The sequence below is a fragment of the Camelus ferus genome, chromosome 14 (assembly GCF_009834535.1).
Source record: "Camelus ferus isolate YT-003-E chromosome 14, BCGSAC_Cfer_1.0, whole genome shotgun sequence".
Taxonomy (NCBI): domain Eukaryota; kingdom Metazoa; phylum Chordata; class Mammalia; order Artiodactyla; family Camelidae; genus Camelus; species Camelus ferus.
In genome coordinates, this window is record NC_045709.1 from 19,801,539 (window position 1) to 19,814,579 (window position 13,041).

Sequence of the window (13,041 nt, forward strand, 5' to 3'; positions counted from 1 at the left end):
GCAGCGTGTATATTATTCAGCTTAGGGTAAATTATGCTGCAGTAGCAACCTGAAATTCTCATTAGCTTTAAACAATGTTTTATTCTTTTGTTTTTGTTCAACAATATCCAGTCCCTCTCTACTTCTAAGTATGCAAGATTTATACTTTCTTGTCTCTTAAAATGATACATAGCCATCGGACTCGTTCTGGCCAATGAAAATGTAAGTGGAAGTGAAGTATTTCACTTTGCATGGAAGCACTCAGGAGCTGGAGAATGATTCTCCATGTTATCTCCCCTCCCATAGTGATTGTGGAAGTATGTGCTGATGTGGAAATACCAGAAGACCAATGTAGCTAGGATGTTGGGCTGTTGTATAGAAGACAGTTGCCTTGCAGGCCACCCAGGTGAAGGGTCTGTAGTTTCAAATTCAGAGATTTGAGGGAATTTAGTTTTTTTCCACTACAACATAACCTAGCCAATCCTGACTAATACAGCGTACATATTCTACATATTTTAACAAAAGTGTCGTGTGTGTGTGTGTGTGTATTCATTTATCCATATTGTTATATAGGACAGAGTTCTTTCATTTAAGTATGGGTCCACTGCTTTGGATGCCAAGTATCTTTCTTACATAAGCCACATTCGTAATGTTTCCAGTGTGGATTTCTTTATTATGGAGCAAAAACTTAAAAATACTTGTAGAAAAATATAAATACAGAATCTTACAACTTCCCCTTCATCTTTTGTAATTGTCACGGCCAAACCAAAGCATTTTTTATAATTTACCTTTATTGAATCTTTCTAAAGCAGACAGCTTGTTTTCATAAAAGCAATTTATTCTGTTCATATTATTGTTGGATTCTGTAGTATTTATTTAAATTACTTGTTTATAGTAGCAGTACAACTGTCATAAACATGTTTCAGAGCAAACACAACTGGATATTAGTAAGTGTACAATTCAGCTGGTGAAAATGGAATACATGATTGTAAGGTCAGAACATTTAGCTTGCTGTGTAGGTAATAGTCTGAAGGTTTTACAGATGAAATTGAGAGCTTTGTAAGTCCCAAGAGTCATTTAGAAAGAAGGGAATTAAGCGAGCTTCAGTATTATGCTCTATATTTATATATGCATGTACTCTATTTGTATATGTGTGTGTCTCTGTTATATTGATCTTGTATCCAGCCACATTCTAGAATGTTCTTTTTAAAAGCATATCTTGGGGTTTCTACGTATGTAATCATATTATCAGCAGAAGATAATTTCATCTCTTTCCCAAATTTGTATTATTTCCTTTTCTTACTGCACTGTTATAACCTCCAAAACAATGCTGAGTAAGTGATGGTAATAGTGGGTATCCCTGTCTTTTCCTTGATTTCAGCAGAAGTGTATTTAGTGTTTCACTCTTCAAGATAATGTCTGCTATCAGCTATTTGGGAAAGGTCCTTAGTATTTTAGGTGGTTACTTTCTGTGGCAGAGATAGGCTAGATACTCACTCAGCACTTTTCCTGTTCTCCTGAGAACACAGGTAGCTTACATTTTCCAGTCCCATTTGTGATAAGCTCAATCTGACTGAATTTTACCTGTGATTAAGTAAGCCCAATCTAACTGAATTTTGGTCAAAAGACTGTGGGTGGAAAAGATTTGCCATACTTCCAGTCCTAACTCTGAGCCTGCTGCATGGTTTTCCACGCTGCCTTCCCTTCTCTGACATTCAGATGCAGAGTACTGGGTCGAGAATTCTGAGGTCCTAGAGGATGGCAGAGCTACTGATGGAAAGATCGTGGATCTCTGAATAACTGCCTGTAGGAGACATGCATTGCTGACCCACACTGGATTATGATGTGATGAGAAATAACTCATTATGTGAAGCCACTGAGGTTTGGGGCTGTTTGTAAGATAAGCTAGCCTATGCTAATATTACATCCTCTATTAAGGTTATATGTAGAGTTTACATTTGAAGTGACTGCTCACCTTTTTCAAATGCCTTTTAATCATTTCTTTATATGAACATTTTTCCTCATTAACTTGCTTGTGTGGTCAATTATGTTGATAGATTTCTTAATATTGAACCAGCCCTGTATTCCTGGAATAACCCTGCTTGGTTGTAATGCATTTTTCTTTTGTTATTCTAAAATACTCTATTTCCCATAATTTTATTCAGAATTTTTTGCAGTGATAATCTTAAGTCAGGTCATTCTATTTTTTTTTAATTGTACTTTTTTAAAAAATCAGGTAGTCATATTAAGATTTTGCTGGCTTTATACAGTCAAATGTGTAGCTTTCAGGTTTTTTTCTATGGTTTATTTAGAATAATTTTTAAAACTTTGAGCTATCTGGTCCTGATATATGAAAAGAACTTTTAAATTATCCCCTTATCCTTACAGTTATACTCAATTTCTCTGTAACTTAAATATATTATTTAGTTTTTCTAATTTTTAACCTTTATAATAACAAAATCATAAAGTATATTCATCTGTGACTTCCAATTTTTACTCAGCAGTGTTTTTGGAATGCATCCATGTTGATATGCAGTTGATTCATTTTTATTGCTGTATAATATTTTATTGTGTAAACACTCTCATTTTAAAAAACCCACTCTACTGGGTTAATTAGATTGTTTCCAGTTTTTGCTAATATAAGTAGTGGTAATATAATTTTTTGTGCATGTCTGCTGGTGCAAGAGTTTTTCTACCAGGAGTGGAATTGCTACATTGTAGAGCATACTCACAGCTACTGGATATTACCAAAATGTTAGCCAAACTAGTTGAAGTAATTTACACTCCAACAAATAAATTTCCCATTTCTCCACATTTTTGCCAGTATTTGGGCTGAATCAACTTTTGCATTTTTCTCAATCTGTTGGATACAAAATTGTATCATTGTGGTTATAATTTTCATTTTCATATCCACTTTTGAAATTGAGTGTATGTTCCCTATATTGGCTAATTCATGTTTTCTTTCCTGTGAAATGCCTGTTCATATCTTCTGTTCATTTGTCTATTAGTTTGTGTTTTTTAAAATTGATCAATAGGTCAGCTATAGGTTTTTGACACAGAAACACTTTTAAATTAACTATGATCAAATTTATTAACATTTTCCTTCAGAAATTTTCAAAGATTTACCTTTCATGTTTATGCCCCTAATGTAACTATAATTGTATATATATACACACAGATATATACACACACATATTGGCTGATGTAGGGATCCAGGTTCTTTCATTTTCCCCATGTGGATTATCCAGCTCTTTTCATGCTGAGAAATCATCATTTTCTCCGCTCACTTGCAAGGCCAGCTTTGCTAAATACTCTGAGTTCTCTTTTCTGCTCCGTTGGTCAATCTGTCTATCTCTGTACAAGTTCTATGTTATCCTAATGTAACTATAGGTTTATGACATCTCAATATATGTTAGGACGAGACTTTCTACTTCCTTCTTTAGAAGTAACTTGACTATCTTCGGCATGTTGCTCTTCTATTTTATTTGAGTTAGCTCAAGAGGTTATTTGGATTTTTATTGAATATAGAGTTTAGGGAAGATTGACAGCTTTAAGACAGAACTTCTCCACTCACTTTCTATATTATTTCTTAACCCCATAATTAAAACATTATTATTGTTGTTTTACAGTCAGTGGTTGTTTAGACTTACCATGTGTTTATCATTTTCTTTGCTGTTCTGGATCTCTGACCTTTTTTCTGGGATGAGTTTTCCTCATCCTAAAGTATACCTGTGGAAGTTTCTCTAATAAGTGATAATAAGCTCTCATTTTGTAGTTTGTCAGAAAATATTTATTTTGCCCTCATTCTTGAAAGATAGTTTTGCTGGGTATAGAAATTTAGGTTGTCCACTATTTTCTCTGCATTTTGAAGATACTGTTCCACTGCTTTCTGGAATTGTGTTGCTTTTGATAAGTATGGCCAAAGTCTGTTGTTCCTCTGAATCATCTGTATTTTTCTCTCTGAAAGCTTTTTAGATTTTCTCTTTGTCTACATTTGACTACAGTGTGTCTTGGTGTAAAGGCCTTTTTATATATCCTGCCTTGAATTTGTTGGGTATATTTCCATGATGAAACAGGAGAAGCACTCTTTAAAAAGTCACATGTACCCTTGTCTTTCCTTCCTCCCTCCGCCACCATCTCCTTTGAATGCAGTCATGAGATCTGGAGCTGTGAGAATCATCGTGAAATCATGAGGTTACAAGCACAAGAATGGAGAAATAGAAGGGAAGGAATCCATGTCCTTGAAAACCTCTCTGGACTTCACGCTATAAGAAGAAAATAATTGCTTTTTTTTTTTGCTTAATGTATACTCTTTATTCAGGTATTCTGTTACATCCAAAAATAATCTTAATCAAAACATGATCCTTTATTTCTCCTGTGAAGTGCAACAAACATTGTAACAGAGTAAGTGCTCAGAAATGTTTATCAAATGGCTGCTGATCATTTTGTATCATGGCCATTGAGAAATCTGTGTTTAGTCTTTGAAAATGTCTGAAAATTTTGATAAGTTTGATTTATTTAAGAATGTTTCTTTGTCAAAATAGGCATATGAAAAGATGTTCAACATAGCTACTAATCAGGGAAATGCAAATCAAAACCACAGTGAGGGATCACCTCACACCAGTCAGAATGGTTATCATTAAAAACAACACAAATAACAACTGTTGGTGAGGATGTGGAGAAAAAGGAACCCTCACACACTGTGGGTAGGAATGTAAATTGGTGAAGCTGCTGTGGAAAAACAGAATGGAGGTTTTTCAAAAAACTAAACATAGAACTATCAAATGACCCAGCAATTCCACTCCTGGGTATTTGTCTGAAAAAGACAAAAACACTAATTCAAAAAGATACATGCACCCCAGTGTTCATAGCAGCATTATTTACAATTGTCAAGGTATGGAAGCAACCTACATGTCCATCCACAGATGAATGGATAAAAAATGATGTGAGATATATATAGATATATACACACACACATATATATATACACATACATATACATATACACACAATAGAATACTATTCTGCAATAAAACATGAAATTTTGCCATTTGCAACAACATGGATGGACTCGGAGGGTATTATGCAAAGTGAAGTAAGTCAGAGAAAGACAGAACTATATGATATCACCTATATGTGGAATCTAAAAAATACAACAAACTAATGAATAAAACAAAGAAGAAGCAGACTCACAGATATAGAGGACAAACTAGTGGTTACCAGTGAGGAGGGGCAGTATAGGGGTGGGGCCAAAAAAAAAGGATTACTATGGGATTATATGAAGTCATGTGTGTGAAGCTTTTGAAAATTGTGAAGCACTGTAGAATTTAAAGAATCTACCATTCAGTTAAAAAAAACCTATAGCTGACCTACAGTTCAATAAAAAAAAAACTAATATTTATCAAATAACCACTAAAGTATCAGGTAGTGTTCCTTCCACTACACTGTAGCTTGTTAGACTTAACTAGTGTTTTAGGAAATAGAAACACAGTCTAAGATGTGTAAAATATACAACTCCTATGTGAGTAGGTTTGGTCTGTACCCACTGAGACAAATCATTCTTAGGGACGAGGAGATAAAACATGAAAATCAAGATTAATCAGAAGATCTGGCTTGAAGGAGTTGCCGATGTAAGTGGGGAGGAGGAGGGAGAGAGTGAGATGCAGGGAGGGAGTGAGAGAGACCAAAATAGCTGGTCCCCTTTATGCTTCTCTCCCAATCAGCTCAGCTGTCTTTTAAAAAGTAGACATGTCTTTCAAGGAGCAGTCTGCAAGTGAGCTGGGAACAGACATGCCATCGACTGACCTGTGGGAAGCTCTCTGCTGCTAACTGTCTTCTGTAGTTTGCAGAACGTGATTGTGTGCCACAGTAGGACATGTGCTAGCTCTCTATGGAAGCTCCCAAAGCATGTATTAACCTCCTTTCCCCATCACGTAGATGTACTTTCACAGAACTTAAAGAGCTGGGCAACTGCAAAAACCAAATATATTTGAAAAGTTTGTTTCTCTAGTTGAACGCTGCTAGATTTTCCCCTCATCCAGTATATGGAATCCATTTCAGGTTCTGCATAGAAAGAGAACTTCCAATGGCCAGGGTAGTCACTGTAGACTTAGTGCTGTTTGTATAATGAAGATATGGAGATACAGAAGTCTGCAGTCTGGCGTGGGATGTGAGAGCTGGTTCTACAGTTGACAAGATTCCCTCCCATCCTCATGAGAGGTGTGTGAGTACCAGGATTCTCCGGGTCCACCCACCTCATGATCCCTGATTGGCATAGCCCAGCCTTTTTTTTTTTTTTTTTTTTTGTCTTTTTTTATTTTGGTATAGTTGATTTACAGGGTTGTGGTAGTTTCTGGTGTACAGCATAGTGATTCAGTCATATATACATTAAACAGTAGGACTTTGTTTATCTGTTTTATATATAGTAGTTTGTATCTACTAATCCCAAACTCCTAATTTATCTTTTCCCCTCTTCCTTTCCCCTTTGGTAACTGTGAGTTTGTTTTCTGTGTCTGTGAGTCTTTCTGTTTGTAAATAACTTACATTTGTCTCATTTTTTTTAGATTTCACATATAAGTGATATCATGTGATATTTCTTTCTCTACCTGATTTACTTCATTTAATATGATTATCTCTAGGTCTGTCCATGTTGCTACAAGTGGCATTGTTTCATTCTTTTTTATGGCTGAGTAGTATTCCACTATATATATCACAACTGTTTTATCCAATCATCTGTGGATGGACATTTAGGTTGCATGGTCTTGATAGTCCAGCCTTCTTAATGGGTCAAAATGTCGCACACATTTTTAAATGATCAAAGTGGTCACATGTTAAAATAGGAGAAACAGGAGTCCAGCCAAACATTCCTCAAGCAGTTGTTTCTGTCCTGCAGAGGGTTGCAGCTTGACCTGCTAGGGAGGAGAATGGTTGCCCATGGGGTGTTTGGATTTCCTTCTATTTCCACTATGTTCTGGTCATTAAAATGGGGGATCTCCATAGAGTTAAAGGTTATTTTACACAGGAAGCACATTCAGTATTAGTACAACAAATGTTTTCCTTTCTCCAGCCCTGGAAGAACTCTACTCAGAGGGAGTCGTGATAAACCAGAGCGTCAGCCCTTTCCGCTCGGACACCAATAAGTCTTGCACTTCAAAATTGCTGACCTAAAAAGGATACTTGAGAAGGAGCATGTCTTTTTTTTTTTCCTCAAAGAAAGCAACACCAGAAGCAGTCTGACTTCCTTGTTCACTTCAATGCATGCAAAAAAGAAAAGTGAGTCACTCTGAGTTTCTAACTTTAGTGTATAGAAACAAAGCCCTGAATCGTATAACTTGCCAGGGAAGACCTAGATAAAGTCTGTCTAGATCATGTTCATGTTGGAAGAGTCTGAAATTCTATTTTTGTGGTAGAGTTATGGGATTGGAGCTGCAACTGTCTACTCACCAGTAATTTTGCAGACCAATATGTGACTGTAAAAAACACTCCAGTAGAGAATTGGCAGGGCCATCTCATAGCACAGTCTCCCTTTACTGGGTCAGCCACACTCAGGCCAAAGCTTCTTCAAATGCAGAATTGAAAAAGGAACTGAAGTTAACATTAGGAAAAGCATTGTGGATTCCGTCCAAATATTAATGCTAATCATGCTGTGGATGAAATGAGGTTTTTTTTTTAAAGTCACTTACTCAGTCAATTGGAAACTAAATACAAATCTGTGTATGAAACATACTTAGTAGATAGCATCCAAGCTCCAGTCTTTCTGCAAACTAAGACAACTCTCTTGGAATGTTGATACTACAGAGCAAGTCTACCCCAAATAATTAGTCCTGCTTCCTCCCTTGTAAAACTGCTAGTCCCTGACCCCATCTCAATACTTTCATTATCTCTCGTAAATGTGAACTACCATTCTAGCTGTTCTGATGGATGCTTAATTGTAAAATGTCAGTCAACAATCCCCAGCAGTTATTGGTAACAATACCATGAAGTGATTTTTAAAACAATAGTAACTGAGCTTCTTCATTCCACTGTTCTGCCATCCTGCCTCCCGTTAAAGTAAACTGAGCGAAACAAAGTAATTTGCTGATTCAGTGCATTCCAAAACCATGATTTGGGGGAGTACCTGGTGTTTAGAATATTTGCATTACTGCTCTCCCAACCATGAGAGGTTTTTTGTTTTGTTTTGTTTTGTTTTCTGTAAGATTTCCTGAAGTCATGGGATATTGTTTCTCACATACTGCAGTTCAGTTCAGTCCCATGCAGAGTTTTGAAGAAAGATTGGGTCAGCAAACCCCTCTTCAGCCTGAATATTCTGTCTTGTGTGCCTTTATCAGGGACACTGTCTTTGCTTCAGGACCTTCTTCCTTCTTCCACCCCTCACAGCATGAGCCTGTAGACTGCTCACTGATGAGCATTCTACCAGGCACTTCCAGATCATTCCATGAGATTATAGCAGGAAGGATCCGAGGTGAAAAGAGAGGTGATGTGAGACCTCCCTCAACTGCTGCCTCACATCTTTTCGGTTCCTGGTCATTGATTCAAGGTCTTGGACACATCTCCTTCCTTATGAGAATGACGGTCATCATAGAACACCAGGCCCCAAGCTGAGCCCCTGGCTTGTGTTCAGACCCTTCAAATTAAGTACCATTAATATTTGCCATTTTACAAATGAGCAAATTAAGACTTAGAAACCTTGACTGACTCGCCCAGATCTCAAGCCAGTGGCAGAATCGGTTGGTTGGATTCTAGAGCTCCAGGTTTTAACTGTTTTGCTATACTTACTGGGTAGAAAATTTGGCAACGATACCATAAGAAACCAGAAATCACAATCTAGCCACATGCAAAATAAATGCTTAAAGCATTCACGAGAAGCAGCCAACGTATTTTGAAGCTGCTTGGAGGGGGCGCACAAGATAAATGGAAAGAACTGTTGTTTCTCTTTGAACAGTATTTTTGCAGCAACTGTTGGGGCTAATATAACTGCCTATGGAAACATCCAGATATTGCACCATCCAAAGTGGCTCAGGCTGATTACAACGGCCCCGGAAAAGAGGGGACCACATTATACAAACCCATCTCTTAAAGGCCACCACCAGTTGAACCAAGAATGTATTTCCACCATACCCTCTACTGGCATGTCAGCCCATAACTGACTTGACTAGCATCACTGACTTAAAGAAAGCCCGAATCTGTAGGTACCTGGGGGGGAAAAGGTTTTCATGCTCCAGAAGCCCATTTCTTTTCTTCTTTATTAAAGGCAGCATTAAAAGCAACACAACGTGAGAGGTGCGTCGCACTGGGAAGCAGTTGCCTTCCCTGATGGATACAGAAGCCCGCGCAGTTAGTTCCTGCTCAGTACTGCACTTTGATTGGATCTTGCCCATACACAGAAGTAAAGGAAAGCCCAAAGTATTGTCTCTTTCTCTCATCATTTTAAAAAAGATTGAAAGACATACTCCCCCAAATGCCAATGGCTTGATTCATGTACTGTCTTCAATCACATCTCAGCATTCCATTCTAAACATGAAATATGTATTTTTAGTGTCCCTAAGTAAATGTTCCAGCGCTCCAACTATGAGGGGTGGGAATCCTTTATCTCGGTGGGGGTTGGACAGTGAAGACTTCTCCCACCCTCCTTCAAATAGCCACCGAATCCCTTAAAGTGAAAGTACTGTTACTTGTCTTTAGCAAATAAAACAAACAACAACCCTTTGATCTTTAGGAAGCCCTTTCTTGTTAAGGTAACATTCTGTCTGACTTTTATGTTTCAGCATTCATTGTATATTTAATTATTTGTAAAAGTTTTGTTTTAAACGATTATACTTTTTCATAACTTAAGATAAACATAGGCATGCTTTGTTAGAGATTAAAAATAAATCTCACACGAAGCTGCAAAACATGGCAAACATAATACTACATGGGGTCGGTATGTTCCAAAACACGGTTCTCCAGGGGCCCCTCCAAACACACCGCTTCATTAGGATTCTTGTTCTGAAAAGTTTCAGGAAGCCCCTGACTCTCACCCACCCTTTCCTGAAACTGGTGAAAGTATGAAAAAAAAGAAAAAGAAAGAAAATTGCCACTGAAGTGAAAAAAGGAGAATCTCAACACATCTGGGAGGCATGTTTTGTCTTTTTTTTAGATTGTTATTGTGCTCAAAAATACCTTGATGCTAATCTTGTAATAGCTTTCAGACAGGGAACGCACTGGGATAGCGATTATAAACACAAGGTCGTTGACAGTGTTCAATAGATACGTTATCAAATGACTGTTGTTAATTCAGCTGGAGAATAATTCCTAGATCTTATTACATGGAAAACATCATCTCACTCCAACCTATTCAAATTTGACTGTAACTTTATGAATAAGGGTTCCCTTTTGGAAATATCCAAATAGAGCTAAAAAAAATAAAAATAAAAAAATAAAAAAAAACAGATGTTCCTTGGCGGCTCACTATTCAGGCTTATTCCCCAGAATCTTTGAGTGTTCACTAACTCTTCCATTTTATTCTTTCTTTTGATTCCAATACATTTCCTCTTTCTGCGGTCGGGAGAGTCGACTCCACTCGTGGATTTGGGGCTAGGAGGTCTGAAATGCTAATGCAGTTCTTGAAGCAGACGGTAGGTGGAGTTGAAAAGCCATACCTCTCAGCCAGTCCTTTCTGGAAGACCCTAATCAGAAGTGTGAGAAGACTGATGTAATGGGACACAGGAGAAAATGCTGCCTGGAGAGGGGAGAGAAAGAGCAAGAGAGACAGGAACCAGAAAACGAGGGTGTCTACTCCTGGCTCAGACACCCACGTTTGTGGCTAGGATCCAGCTTCCGTAATTCCGCATGGAAAACCCTTCTACTCCAATTGAAGAAATCAAATATCTAGACCCGATGAACACTTTGCAGAAGGATTTTACTTACTCAGTGCCCATGATGTGACATATTCTAATAGGCCATTGCCATTGGCTAAAGCTAAACAAAGATGTACACATGTGAATTCAATAAAGTATTAAAAGTGGGGTTTTTTTTTTATAAGTTTAGAATTACAAGAGTCCTTTACTGATCTATCCTATCCTCAGATTCCTGGAAGGGAGTATTTCCCACTGGGGACAGTGAAGCAGGAATGTTTGCTAGGGTTTCTCTAAGTGAACAGTCAGGAAGTGTATTGCCCAAAGATGTCAGCCGGAGCTACGACTCTGTACTTAGCTCGGAGTGGAATGTGATAGACCGTCAGAAAGGAATGCGATCTGGGTTCACTGGAATGAAGTGGGGCTTATTCGTTATTCTTTCCCAGGACCAAAAATTGACAATTGGTTGGCCTAGATGAAATTGTTGCTATTTGGACAGGGCTGTGGGAATTAGGAGAAAGACTCAGAAGCTACAAGTTCAAGCACATTATTGTTCTGGCCTTGGGCCACTGCAGTCTGTGAAAAGTAGAGCTAAAAGCAAACTAATGCAGGGTTAAGTCTTCATAAAAACTAGACTTATATAACCTTGGAATTAGGGATCGTGTGTTCTGACCTCTCTCCAAAAGCAAATGTTCCCAGAAGAACATCTTTGAAAGATGACCTTCCAGACGTTTTCTGGAATGCTTTGGAGAAAGCTCTAACAACTTTTTAGAATACCCCATTCCATTCTGAACCCCTAGTTTCAGCGTTTCTGAAACCATGCTGAGAACCTGGAACACACGGACATATTCTTGGAGGTCTGCATTCTAAACAAGATCTGCAAATGTTTGTCTTTACATTTGGATGACAATCTAAAAAGAGTTAAGTTGTGAGTGTGCCACTTTTTAAAAACTAGTAAACTTTCTGTTTGTGAGCAGTTTTGGGGTATGCATAGAAACTGAGTGAAAAGTATAGACATGCCTCATACACCCCAACTCCTCCACCTCCAGCTTCCCTGTGATTGACGTCTTACATTAGCGTAACACATTTGTTACAGATGATGAGCTAATATGGATATATTATTATTAATTAAAGTCCATACTTTGCACTGGGGTTCATTCTTTGTGTTGTACGTCCTAGGGGATTGACAGATGCGATGACCACTTTTTATCTGAGGACGACCGGAGATGTTCTCAGTCTCCCTTTTGTTTATGAGGCTAGTTCTACTTTGTTTGGGATGAGTAAGAAAAGAACAGAGTTGGACTGAACAAGCAACAAATGATGTCAATTTTAGTGAAGGACAAAGTGATATCATAGTATGCCTCATAAATGAAGATTTGTCTGTGGTTCAGATGTGTTTGGTTTAATTTATCACAATTTATGCCATGGTCTGTACCTGCCCAAGACAAAAGCCATCACTGGTACCATATTCATGTCCCAAAGAGTGATTTTGTTTCAGCAAACATCATCTCTCACATTAAAATAAGGCTATTTAAATATTGTGGACATTGTACTTTTTTTTGCATTTAATTTATACATTTGTAAATGTAGTTGTTAATTTAACTTGTAAATGTATATCAGCATAAGCATAAGGACTTCATACCTAGTTGTATGCCCATAGTGAAGAAGTATTTAGGGGGTAGGGTGTAGCTCAAGTGGTAGAGCGCATGCTTAACATGCGTGAGGTCCTGAGTTCAATCCCCAGTATTGCCTCTAAAAATAAATAAATAAATAAACCTCCCTCTCACCCCCCAAAAAAACTAAATAAATCTTCAAAAAAATTATTTTTAAAAAATGTTTAAAGAAAATATTTGTAAGTGATATGTCTGATAAGAGGTTAATATCCAAAATATATAAACAGCTCATACAACTCAATACTAAACAAACAACCCAATTAAAAAGTGGGTGGAAGACCTGTATAGGTATTTTTCCAAAGAAGACATACGAGACGGCCAACAGTCACATGAAAAGATGTTCAGTATCTATAATCATCAGAGAAATGCAAACCTAAACCACAATGAGGTATCACCTCACACCTGTCAGAATGGCCATCATCAAAAAGACAACAAATAGCAAATGTTGGCAAGGATATGGAGAAACGGGAACCTTCATACATCATTGGGGGAATGTAAATTTGTGCAGCCACTGTGGAAAATAGAAAACAGAACTACTATATAATCCAGCAATTCCA

At 37.5% G+C, this 13,041-nt stretch overlaps 1 long non-coding RNA gene across 14 annotated transcripts in view; it reads left to right on the top strand.

Moving 5' to 3' along the window:
• Positions 1 to 10,982, top strand: part of LOC106730731 — a 19,057-nt gene extending 8,075 nt beyond the window's left edge. For 4 of the 14 annotated variants that reach the window (XR_004325769.1, XR_004325765.1, XR_004325771.1 and 1 more), the window contains 4 exons: positions 1,699 to 1,860; positions 6,040 to 6,198; positions 7,046 to 7,251; positions 9,230 to 10,982. This is a non-coding gene — a long non-coding RNA (uncharacterized LOC106730731). The other 10 variants (XR_004325770.1, XR_004325768.1, XR_004325775.1 and 7 more) reach the window with 5 other exon arrangements.
• Positions 10,983 to 13,041: the final 2,059 nt, after the last annotated feature.